The sequence below is a fragment of the Bos mutus genome, chromosome 8 (genome assembly GCF_027580195.1).
Source record: "Bos mutus isolate GX-2022 chromosome 8, NWIPB_WYAK_1.1, whole genome shotgun sequence".
Lineage (NCBI taxonomy): Eukaryota > Metazoa > Chordata > Mammalia > Artiodactyla > Bovidae > Bos > Bos mutus.
Window position 1 is genome coordinate 60,943,462 of NC_091624.1, and position 8,094 is coordinate 60,951,555.

Consider the following 8,094-nt stretch of genomic DNA (forward strand, 5'->3'; position numbering starts at 1 on the left):
AAAGCTATGACAAACCGAGACAGCATATTAAAAAGCAGAGACATTACTTTGCCAACAAAGGTACGTGTAGTCAAAGCTATGGTTTTTCCAGTAGTCATGTATAGATGTGAGAGTTGGACCATAAAAAAAGCTTAGCACCAAAGAATTGATGCTTTTGGAGAAGACTCTTGAGAGTCCCTTGGACAGCAAGGAGATCCAACCAGTCCATCCTAAAGGAGATCAGTCCTGAATACTCATTGGAAGTACTGATGCTGAAGCTGTAGCTCCAATCCTTTGGCCACCTAATGTGAAGAGCCCACTCATTGGAAAAGACCCTGATGCTGGGAAGGATTGAACGCATGAGAAGGGGATGACAGAGGATAAGATGGTTGGAGGGCAGCACCTACTTGATGGACATGAGTTTGAGCAAGCTCCAGGAGTCGATAAAGGACAGGGAAGCCTGGCGTGCTGCAACGCATAGGGTCGCAAAGAGTTGGACACAACTGAGCAACTGAACTAAACTGAACTGAGGGAGGGAAGGAGAGAGAGAGGTAAAGAGAGAGAGTTATTATCTCCAGGAAATACAAAAGTTATAGAGAAAGAAAATAAAATGACTTGAATATAGAACTACCCAAATTATTAATACATGAAACAATGAGTGGATAAAAACAGGAAGCTGCTAAAGAGCTAAAGTTCTCATCTTTTATAACAAGAAGTCAATAAATGTCTAAGATTGCAGAATAAAGAGATACATGTAAACTATAATTTTTGGAAATATGGAGATAAACATAGAAGACATAAGTTAAAAAATTAAAGATAGATGCCTCCAGCACTAGTTACAATATCCAGAACATGGAAGCAACCAAAAAGCCATCAACAGGGGAATGGATATTAGTGAGCCATTAAAAAAGAATGAAATAATGCCATTTGCAGCAACATGGACGGACCTGGAAATTATCATACTGAGTAAAGTGGGTCAGACAAAAAAAGACAAATATACAATATCACTTATATGTGGAATCTAGAAAAATGATAGAGATTAACTTATTTGCAAAGCAGAAATAGAGTTACAGATGTAAAAAACAAATGTATGGTTACCAAGGGATGGGGGAGGATAAATTGGGAGACTGGAATTGACATATACATGCTGCTGCTGCTGCTGTGTGACATATACACGCTACTATCTATAAAACTGACAACTAATAAGGACTTACTGTATAGCACAAGGAACTCTATTCAATACTCTGTAATGGCCTATAAGGAAAAAAATCTAGAAAAGAGTAGATATATGTATATGTGGGGCATCCCAGGTGGTACTAGTTGTAAAGAACCTGCCTGCCAATGCAGGAGATGTAAGAGATGCAGGTTCAATCCCTGGGACACGAAGATCCCCTGAAGGAGGGTATGGCAACCCATTCCAGTATTCTTGCCTAGAGAATCCCATGGACAGAGGAGCCTGATGGGCTACAGTCCAAATGGTCACAAAGAGCCAGACACGATTGAAGTAACTTAGCACTCACACACACACATATGTATATGTGCTCACTTTGCTGTACACATGAAAGTAACACAATGTTGAAAACAAACTATACTCCAATTAAAAATTTTTTTAAAAGACAGATGCCTCTAGAAAGTAGATCAGCAATGGTGAGGACAGATGGCTGGGAATGGAAATAAAGATCTAAAAAGAAAAATAGTAAGATAAAATAGAAGTCTTTTGGGATTTTGTAAGCTTTTGGTCATTATTTGATATTTTAGCTATATATATCCATTCTTTTCATAAAAATACAAATTTAATTTTTAAAGACAGCTAATTCTAAGACTTGAGGTTAGGTCATTCATAAAACTCATAGTACTTGGAAAACTTAAACACATTTTCCTTTAATTACGAGGACTACTCACTTTCTTTTACTTGAAAGATAATCAATTATTCCTCTTTAATGAGGGAAGTCATGAAATTACAGCCTCCTTATTGCTGCAATAAACATCAGCCAGACTAATGATCAGCAAAGTACTTTGTTAATGTTTTTTATTACTTTAAAAAGAGAATCATCTTTTAGGGAGTTTCTGAACATTTTAGAAGACCTTTGGAGCTATCCTATGTATGGAAAAACTACCAAGATATATCCTTTAGATACATCAATATAAGATAATCATCCAATCATTGCTTTTGAAGAAAACTGGGAGGTCACCCTGTATCTGAATGCAACAACTACTGACTGAGCTGTTGACTGAATTTAATCATGTAAAGTAAGGATTTGTGTAACTGGACTCCACTGAGGAGGGAAAACAAAAAGAGGTCCTGGAGGAGAGACCATTGCTATGGTATATAAGGATCTCCATGCTCCCATCACCTACATAAGACATATATTCAATCACACTTGGCTATTTATGACTAAATGATCCACATTTTGAAAAATGTGCTGCAGACTATTGTGTTACTCAGGCTGGATTAGAACGTTTATACAGGACTATCATTTAAGCCAGCTAAATAAGACAGCTGTGTTTGCATTTGAAGCAAAGTGGAAGAAAAGGGATGAGCCTGAACACAAGAAGTTGGAGCTAGAACAGTTCTTGATCTAGCATCCTGAGGAATGACTGCAGGACCAGAATTATGGCCAATGGGGCCTCAACGACCACCATGATTCCTGCCAAGGACAGAGTCCTGCTCAAAGACCTGCTCCAAGTACCTGATCTTGGAGGTTACACTGTGTCCCAACAGAAGCAGAAATGGCAGCAAAGAGGCTAGACTCTTCAGCCTTAACTGACTCCTTTGGACTTGGTAAGTAAACCTGGGAGTCCTGGGAAATATCAGAGAGGAGAACTTCTGAAGAATAATGAACTTTTCATATGTTTAGATAGGGATATAAAGCCATATTCATTTGAATAGCAAATATTTGATGGTCTTATTATATCCTAATAGGGATATAATATATCCCTATATTATATCAATTATATATAATATATCCTTTTCCTAATAAGGCTATAGTAGTTTATTTTGTATATAGGTTATAGGTTGCAGGGGTGGACATTTTTTTTTAAGACTGCCTTTAATCCAGCCATGCAGAATCAAGCACTGTTAGCATTTTGGTATATATATTTTCAGAAACATTTTTTGTGTAAATGTATGAATGCATATAGGGAAAGAGTTAACCCCCCCCCCAAAAGATGAGATTACACTATGCAAACTGTTTTATAGTCTGTTTTTCACTTGAAAAAACAATGTGATGTTTCCATATCAAATACAGATCTACATCACTTATAATAATTGGATTATTTTCTATTGAATGAATGTATCCTACATTTTAATCAGTTTCATGTTAACGAATAACTGAATACCTTCAATTTTAAAACATAATAAGTTGCATTATAGAGAACATCATTTGTGTTCATTCTCTGTACCACTCCTCTCATTATCTCCTCCAGAACTGTTGCAATGGCTTCATAAATAGTATTACTTTGTCTGGTCTTGGCTCTTTCAAAGTGATTCGCTACTAAATAGTAGCCTCTCTAAACAAGTCTCAGTATGAAACAGTGTCCAAGTTATAAACAAGACCTAGAATTCCTCATGACCTAGACTCTTTTGACATTACTTATAATTTGATTTTGAGTGCTGTATTCTTTTCATAACGTGAAATGAAGATCGATCTCAGTTTGGAGAGGACTACTTTCTCCATCATTTGAGAAACTATAGGCTTAATTACAGAAAGCATCCATTAGTTTACACAAGCCCACAGCACTGTTCACTAGGACCACACTCTAGGGCAGGCAGGGCCTTGGGCAATACTTGATTTTTAAATGTACTGTAAAATTATGGATCCACAAAGTATAGTGGATAATGGGTAGAGAAACATACTTTAAATTAACTTATTGTCCAATCAGTGTATGTGAAGATTCTTCAGTGTATCTAGGCACCATTTATTCCTATTCAAGTACATCTTATCTTCTTTCTTCCTTTTTTAACTGTCAAATGCCTGATGACTAGAAAATGTCCTATCCCTCACCATGAGAGAAAGTAGCCACACAAATTCACAATGCCCTAACGCTCCAGAAACTCTTTGTATTGAAACAATTGTCTTGCCTTTGCATTTCTCTAATACCATTAATTTAGTGCTGATTATTTCATTACTCAATGCTGAATCATCCATTGCTTTGCCCATGAAGTTGGCTTCTAACAATTCTCTCAAAGGTTGTTATTACTGTGGTTCACTGAGGATGATCACAAACATAAGATTTTACCCAGAGTAAAAGGGGAAAATGTGAACAAAAATTTATTTTCTAGTCACTTTAAATTTATCACTCAAAATCTGATAACACTAACCATAATCATATTCCAACTATGTCTTCCTTGTTATCACTGCATTCTTTTTTTTTCTTTTTTTTTAAATTTTATTTTTTAACTTTACAATATTGTATTGGTTATGCCATATATCAACATGAATCCACCACAGGTATACACATGTTCCCCATCCTGAACCCTCCTCCCTCCTCCATCCCCGTACCATCCCTCTGGGTCGTCCCAGTGCACCAGCCCCAAGCATTCAGTATCGTGCATCGAACCTGGACTGGTGACTCATTTCATATATGATATTACACATGTTTCAATGCCATTCTCCCAAATCATCCCACCCTCTCCCTCTCCCACAGAGTCCAAAAGACTGTTCTATACATCAGTGTCTCTTTTGCTATCTCGTATACAGGGTTATTGTTACCATCTTTCTAAATTCCATATATATGTGTTAGTATACTGTATTGGTGTTTTTCTTTCTGGCTTACTTCACTCTGTATAATAGGCTCCAGTTTCATCCACCTCATTAGAACTGATTCAAATATGTTCTTTTTAATGGCTGAGTAATACTCCATTGTGTATATGTACCACAGCTTTCTTATCCATTCCTCTGCTGAGGGACATCTAGGTTGCTTCTGTTGGGGGCCAGCGCAAGGCACTCCGCCTGTGGCAAAGGTCATGAGGAAGGAGGCTCAACATACGCAAAGGCGGGATCGAGCCTCAGAAGTCCCCCTGGAAATCCTTGAGCATCTACCCCCATAACCAGAGCCTGCCTGCTTTACTACTTTGTGCTCTCACCTACACCTCTGACTTTACGGGGGGCTGTCCCCCACCACCTCTTTCAGAGAAGGAGTTAACTTAGAGCTCCAGTTAATAAAAACTCCTGGGCGTGACAAGAGTGTTTTAACCTACAAACTACTCTGAAGGTTCTCTAGCCTGCCTGACAGGCTTGTTCGGCCACATGTGATTGCTCACAGCCTCCCAACCTTGAGAGGCACGAGATGCTTTAAACCTTCTAAAAACAGGTTCCTTAGAAAAGTTAGAAAACCATTAGTATAAGTATAGTAGGCTGATTAGAAATTATATTGGTGAAGGGTTTTTCATCTGTTGAGCCAATGTTTGTTGCTAAGTCTCCACATCCCCTGCCCTTACACACATTAATGAATATATAGAAGAAATAAGTATTAACCTTTGATATTAATCACGTTAGACCTTAGGCTAAGTAAATTCTTTCCTTAATTAAAACCCACTACACTCTCACCCTATAGGAATGTAACTTTATCTAGTACCTTTGGAAGGTGGAGTCTTTTTTAAGAATAATCACCCCTGGAGAAATAAGTGTCCTGGTTGACTGACTGCTGCCACAAGGAGAGGGCCATAAATTGTCAGCAGGCCCCCTGGCCAGAAGATGATGTAACACCCCTAAGACTTCTGTATACATTTGTATGAAGCACCTGACTTTGATAAAAGTCAGGACTGCTGACCCCGTGTGACTTTTGCATAACATCTCAGTGTATAAAAGTAGACCATGGAAAATAAAGAATTGGGATCAGTTTCTCGAAATACTAGTCTCCCCATGTCACTCTCTCTCTCAAACTCTGGCTGAGTCTCTATTTGGAGCGCAGAACCCACCAAGCTTACTAATTATGCCTGGGCTTCTAAGATCCTACTGGGGAGGCCTCAGTGTCTCCTCTCCTTCGGGAGAACAGAAGGATGCCTGCGGCCTACATAAGTGGTGCAAACTTCTTGTCTTGAAGTTTTATTGGTCTCCCGCGTAAACCAAGCTACTCAGCCTCTTTTCTCCACTGAATTTTCCTACTGAGCTATCCTCACTCTATTACTCTTTACATCTCTAATTAATATCTAATTGAAGTTATTGTATCCTGATCCTCGCCAACGCCATCCCCGCTTTGAACTCCCTGGATCAGCCAGGGCTGGACCTCGGCATGCTTCAATGTCCTGGCTATTATAAACAGTGCTGTGATGAACACTGGGGTACACGTGTCTCTTTCAATTCTGGTTTCCTCAGTATCACTGCATTCTTAGACTGTGAACTCTCTCAACATTAACCACACACCTGCATCCCACACACTATTACCTATAAGGAGGACAGGTGGGTGTCCACGCGTGCTGTAAGAGGAGCTGATCCATATACACAAGGAAGATTCAACCCTTATGACCAACCTGAGAGAGCACAGTGTCAGCATATCAACTGCAGGCCAGAAAGAACATGGTTTGGAAGGGTCCACCAGTGTTCAGATGAAAGGTCTTGACAGCTCATAGAGAACATAGGCAGGTATGTCCGGAGCTGTCGGACAAGTGGTGGGGAGCACCAGAAAGGTGGAGTGACCGCTTTGGGTGCTAATGGAGGGGGCATCCAGGGCAAAGGACACCTAGTCATGATTATGTGCTGTAGAAACCTGAGGTGACATTATGGTCAAGACACATGGGTGAGCAAGAGAAGACACACAAGCCCACACACATGGCTCAAGTTCAAGGTGGACCATCGGAAATCAAGACCAGAGCTCATCTTGAGTGTGGTGTGATGAGAGTCACACAAACTCTCACATATGCTAACATGTCAGCATCATTCTTGTGGCACAATCTCTATGATTACACACACACACACACAAACACACACAAATGGGGGCAATCTGCTGCCCTCCTGGAGTCAGCTAGCCACAGAGCCCCAGGACAGACATGAGTTCACTGGAGCATCTGGTCAATCCCATCTGTACTGCAATTCTGGCCAACTCCAGGCCCAAAAGGGTCTTACAAATTAGTAAGGATGGCATTTTAAAGCATGGTCCCCTCTGAGGTCGGGGACCCAGGCAAGCATCCTACTTGCCCTGGTTTAAGGTGAGTACTGTTGTTCACATTCTATTACATAGCTCATTCATTTCACAGTCTTCAGTTGAGCATCTTATTTAAGTTTGCCTAGTGAGTCAACAGATGAATCAAGCACAGAAGCATTACTGAAATAAATATCTGCCAAAAATTTGAAATAAAAATTCTAATCCTCAAAAATTAAATGAAGAATGACTGTATTACCCAGCAATTCCATTCCAAGTTACATACCTAAAAGAACTGAAGAGAGCTCCTCAAACAAGTACCTATACACCCTGCTTATAACAGCAATGTTCATATTCACAATTGTCAAAAGATGGAAAGGCAGCAATCCAAATGCACATCAATGGATGAATAGATAAACAAATTGTGATATATACAAACAGTAGAATATTATTCAGTCATAAAAAGCAATGAAGTACTGATTCATGCTACAATGTGAATGACTCTCAAAAGTATCATGCTAAGTGAATAAAGTAAAACACAAAAGGACAAATCATGACTCCATTTATATGAAATACCCAAAATAGGTAAATCCATAGACATAGAACACAGATTGGTGGTTTCCAGGGACAAGGGGAAGGAAATATATATGTATATATAAGGTATATATATGTGCCTGCTTAACAGGTAGGGGTTTCCTTTTGGGTGATGACAATACCTTGGACCTAGACAAAGTGGCATTTGTTGCACAACATTGTAAATGTACTAAATGCCCCTGAATTTCTTGTTTTAAAATGGCTCATTTTATGTTTTGTGAATTTTACCTCCGTTTTCTTTAAAATCTCAAATGTAAAAGATTTATTCATGCCATAGTTGATATTAAGATACTATACTCAAACATAGAGTCAAGTCAACCATGATAATGTGTGGTCATATTTCTGATTATTATTTCACTGAGAATATATCCTAAAATACATCCAGTTGGGCTAGTTTTCGGAGAAAGGAAATAACATTGAGGGGAAGTGCTGCTGAAAAAA